This window comes from Branchiostoma belcheri, unplaced genomic scaffold (assembly GCF_001625305.1).
Source record: "Branchiostoma belcheri isolate BF01 breed outbred unplaced genomic scaffold, Haploidv18h27 scaffold23, whole genome shotgun sequence".
NCBI classification, from domain to species: Eukaryota; Metazoa; Chordata; class Leptocardii; order Amphioxiformes; family Branchiostomatidae; genus Branchiostoma; species Branchiostoma belcheri.
In genome coordinates this window covers 788,192-793,899 of record NW_017803824.1, presented here as the reverse complement: position 1 = coordinate 793,899, position 5,708 = coordinate 788,192, and positions in this window count along the sequence as shown.

Here is a 5,708-nt window from a genome sequence, read left to right as displayed (position 1 = left end):
TGAAAAAAGGTCACAATTCTTCCCAACCTCTGCTTGGAGAGTAGCCCTTGTCTCGGTGGTCATTCGTAATAGTAGGTAGAAGAGTAGATGTCCGTTTTTTTCAGAGGAGGGAGACAAAAAAGGTTGCTGTCTATTTTCCTCTGCTTGGAGAGTAACTCTAGCTACTCTCCGAACCTCAAACATTTCAGTATGAATACCACCGTTCTCTGGCGCCGCTCACACATTCACGTAGGGTTTCCACAGAACGAATAAAACCGTACAGATGATGTATGTACACCTGGAGCATGACCCTGCCTGTGCCAGGGGCCACAGTGATGAATGACAGAATGCCGTCCTCTCCACGCCTGAAGGAGACAACCCAAACCTGTAGCCTCCATAGCATGCCCAAAACTGTGGGTTTTGGGGGTCTTCATGGTCTTTGGGAGCTTTTATGTGCTAATCCCTGATTGCATATAGACAACATAGCCGGCCTGGGTGAATTAGCCCCATCAGAAAACAGCCGAAGACAACCAAACCCCCAATTCTATAAGCCTGCTACGGAGGCTACCAAATCCATACATGGCGGTCCTGACATCACACGTAATTCCTACTGACACTGGGAACCTCCCAGAAATTAGACGTAAGCACATCTAACGAACGACACAAAAGGTGAATGATGAGCACATATGACTCTGATGTAGCTTCTTTTATTTCTGGGCACGAAGACATGATCACGGTGGGTCGATGGTAAACTTTATTGCCGACAGATACAGGAGGATTTGCGTGGGCGGAATAGAAGCATAACCAACCACATCAAAAACATAAAGTTCATGCTTTCTGCACAGTACTAAAACCTTCAGGAGTCGTTTGTCAGTTCTTGTGCATTCGCCTGTACTGCCTCCACTGTGAGCACACAAAACAAGGCCACACCGCTTTAATTTTATGGATAACATCCGCGCGCGCACTGATTTTTGCCTGTTCTAAAAAAAAATCACGTCCACTGAGGCTCTGGCCTGGCTCTAGGCCTGTCGCTAACATGGTAGTTAGCGACAATACGAAGCTGGGCACCCAGGCTACTGAAGCTCCACGACTCAAGAACTCAGTACGTACAGTGCCGATTCATAAATTACGCAAAAAGCCAGCATGTGCCGGCTTGTTGTATACGTCGCTATGTACTGCCGCAAATTCACAATACCAACTTTGTATTCCTGTGGTTTAGTAGCATTTTTATTTTTGGTCGGATTTTTTATTCGCCCGCGCGCACTAGTTTGGGGTCTTTAGAGGATGTCATCCATAAAATTAAGTCGGCGTGGCCCAACTCAGCACAGTCACAGAGAATCACGGGTGATGTGATGTATGCATCAGGTCAGGGACAGCTCTTAATAAAAGTCCGTGTTTGATAATTGTATCGATTCGCTCGCAGCGTTATTCACTTAAATCGTGTTTCAATTTGTGGTCATTCTCTGCGGGATTACGGCTGAATAACCGCCACACGCTATAATGAACAGTGGTCGCCCCTCTATTCTCCTGTGGTTGTCGGAAGTGATGCAAAATTACTCTCAATGAGTTATCATAACGCTATTATATTGTGTGAAGCAGTCCCGACAGTTCGTTGTTAAATACATTCTTATGTTGCAGCAAGCACCAAATGTGGATAGAAGATGTTCAATGTCTCCCAATCCTATAGTATGAACACAGGAAAAATATAATGACCTCCGTTAAATTTGCTCCCTTTTTCTAATTATAGTATAATGGTTTTAATCGGGTAGGTGTAACTTGAGTGTAGATGCAGTGATGTATCTAATGATTTACAGGATAAGCTAATATTCCAGAGTTTCTTGATAGCCTACAGCTTGCTTCACCAGTGTGCATCTTGTGCATCTATGGTACTCTCCAAGCAGAGGTTTGGAATTTGGCTTATTTTTGGGGTGTTTTTATGCTTTTTTTTAATCGGGATTTCTTTTTTGGACTGGAATCTTTTTACGTCGGGTTGGCGAAAAAAAACTTCCAGTACAAAATGAAAGAAACCCTGATAAATAAGCTTAAAAATACGCCAAAAATAAGTCAAAACCCAAACCTCTACTTAGAGATTACATCTATGGGCGGTAAGGTTACCCAGCACTAGTATTACTCCCCCTTGTCTTAGAGATGGGTCAATCGATGCGACAATGTGCTCTAAATAATGACATCTGAAAATAACATCTACATCCGAGTCAGCAGCCGGGATTTCCGCGGAGTGAAACAGGTTAAAGGGCCATTAATAATGGAAACGTATTGATACGGTTTGGAGACAGAAACCGCAGATGAATCGACCCTTTGGTCTGACTGAGATAGCCTTTGATCTGTAGATTTAAGAGGAGGGTAAGGTTCGGGATGAAGATGTCACTTTTGGCAATATTGAAACGTTTGGGTTTTTTTTAAGATAAGGCCACACCGATTTAATTTGTTGGTTCTCGGATTCGCCTGTTCATTTTTTTCTGGTTTGCAAAAAAATCTTGTTCTGAATCAACTCAAATATGCTCATATTTTCTTCCTAGTTGTTACAGTTTTTCCATCTATCAATGCAGTGGTTTGGTTAAAAGTTCAAAATTCATTGTTTGAATATCAACCCAGCCTTTTGTGTTGACTTTTTTTCTGGAAAAATCCGACAACCAATAAATTAAATTGGTGTGGCCTAAGGCTTAGATTTAAAACCTGTCTTTAATGATCAAGTCGAGTAGGAGTCAGCAAATGGTAACAAGTCTGTGGGAAATGCTTTTCAGGGCAGCGACTATGTAGGTTTTGATGCATGTCAACGTAGAAATAATGTCTATATCTTAGCACTAACAGTCCGACAGGCGTATTGTAACTGCTTTATGGTTTCCTTTGAAATGTCACAGTCACTATACAAGAAAGCTTTTGTCCATAACGTATTATTCACTTATCCATTTGTGTTTAGTTCATTAGAATGCATCAGAAATAAAACATAATTACAAGATGAACTCCCAAAATACGAAAACATTACAGTACACGATTCACAAAAGCAAAGAAATGAATCATGATTCAAAACCGTGCTACTACTAATGTGGTCTTAGGAACCGCATTCACAACAGGTGGGCACAGGGAGTCTTTCCATTAGCCCTGGGTGTGTGTGAGTAGAATGGAATCATTACTCAACCGAACGACATCTTCTGCACAGCAATCATTCCTCGGTAAGACATCTGGGGCCACGTTCTTGCTTCTGCACAACCTGCATTTCTGCACAAGTTCTGTAGTGTCACTGACCGTTTCCAAAATCATATCCAGTTGCTTGAGTAACTGTTTTTTGGCGTATCTTATTACCTGGATGTCTAACCTTCACCGACGTTACAATTACCTGGATGTCTAACCTTCACCGACGTTCCAAACTGTAATCATGCGTATGAAGATGTCTTACTGAAGGATGATTGCGATGCAAAGGATATTGGTCTGCTGAGGAATAATTCTCTTAATATATACATTAACCCAGGGCGTATTCATCTGGAAAGAGTATTTCAGTAATCTTCTCAGTAGGACGTCGAAAACACGGCCTGATCGGCAGACACTGATACCGCCCAGCTAGAGTCTTACTTCTTACGTCTTTCCTCCCAGAATAAGTCTATCTCCCCACGCCAGCTTCGCGCGCTGAGTCTTCTCCAAAGTTTCTGACATGCTGTTAGAAAAACTCACGTCGCGTCGGAATATTGTTTCACGCCTTCTGTATTAGAACGGCTTTGAAGAGGTATTATGTACTTATGTGCCACCCGTGGTCACGCCGTTTTTGCTATTTTCAACACTATGATAAGTGCTGAAGAAAGTGCTCCTCTGTGTATTCAGAACAGCGCGTCGTGAATTTGTACGGATTTGTCTAGCATCATTTAAAGCCGGTTGGATTCTCGTAGGACATTATTACCAGGAGTCGATGGACAGGGCCCTTATTATCCACCACAGAGTAATCTTTTCCATTTCAGAGGAAAGTCCAAATTGTTTTGACCGTAGAGTACGTTTACCCTGCTAGATAATGAAATAATTTGTACAGATTTGTTTAGCATCGTTTAAAGCCAGTTGGATTCTCGTAGGACATTATTACCAGGATTCGATGGACAGGGCCCTTATTATCCACCACAGAGTAATCTTTTCCATTTCAGAGGAAAGTCCAAATTGTTTTGACCGTAGAGTACGTTTACCCTACTACATAATGAAATAATTTGTAGATTTGTCTGGCATCATTTAAAGCCAGGTGAATTCTCGTAGGACATTATTACCAGGATTCTATGGACAGGGTCCTCAGTACCCACTACACAGTAATGTTTTCCATTTCAGAGGAAAGTCCAAATTGTTTTGACCGTATAGTACGTTCACCCCTCCGGGTGATGAAATAATGCCACAAAATATTGCCTGGATAAATACACCGAGACGTTCTATATCCATCCATAAAATTAGACTAAATTGTGTCCGTGTTAAGCGGGGAAGGTAGACCGAACTACCCGAAGCGTGTATTTTTTAGAGTTGCAATAACGAACTGATTAATGTTACAGTAATCACAAATTGTCCTCGCCGTTTCCAAGTACGTTGCAGACAATTCCCACAGAGAATACGTAGCCAGTTAGTTGAACATCCAACATGTTCTTATTCTCTTCTATCTGATAGTTTTGGACAAGGCCGGTCGGACGTACGTTATTTGGGTGTGGCATCGCGTCCGCGCCTCTAGCAGAGTGTTACATCAGCGAGCTGCTGAACACAGAATTTCATAATCTTTGCTCAATTTTTCAAGACAAGTGAAAGACATAACACTTTCATTCTTCGCGTCAAAGGAGCTGCAGTTAGCTGGATTTCATTCCATCTACTCGTCGCCGCCGTAATCCTATTAAGTAGAGGGAAAGTAGCAGGGATGATAGATTGAATGATGCAGCCATTGAATCTGCTTACACAGGCAGTACGATTGCCTGTGGGGTTCTGATGAATCACGTCACCCATGGTGCGCTGTACTGGAACCGACACATCACAGCGAGACTGTATATGAGGATGCACAATGGAGTGGGCGACAGGCGGGAGCTTAGAATAAAGCCTATTTTCTTTTCGACACGGCTGGTTGCTGTTTTACTGTACTTCACGCATTGTTCCCCATCTGCCGGTGATACGGATTAAATCCTAGACCTGTGTGTGTGTTGAAAACTGGGCAGCTTTCCGGGAATTTCAGGACCTGCAGACTTACTGTTAAATCTGACATGTCTGGAATCCGAATTGATAAAAGAAAAATAACATACATCTATAATTACGGTGACATCGACAAATCCATATTTCTGAAGTATAATCACAAATCGATACCTATTTTCCACTAATGTTTCCTTCATGCTAATCAAATCAGATTCTTCACATTATAAAATCAACGTTTTAACATCGGATACATCGATTAACCGAAAGTAAAAAGAAATTATTCTGAAAAGCCTTAAATCTTGTAGATGGCTGTCTCCTTTTCTGACTTGCGTGCAGTGCATTTTATACTGCGTAGGATGGTTACAAACACGACATCGCCTGACAATGAGGATAATACATTCGCGTAGGGCATTGAGTTACTCTTCCATTTATTAAAATAGATAGGTCAAACAAAGATATAATATACACATGGTGACCCCATAATTCACGACTCACAAAACAGTCCTTATTTAGCTATATATATATATAATTTATATATATATATTTATATATCAAACATCTAAGACAATTTTTGA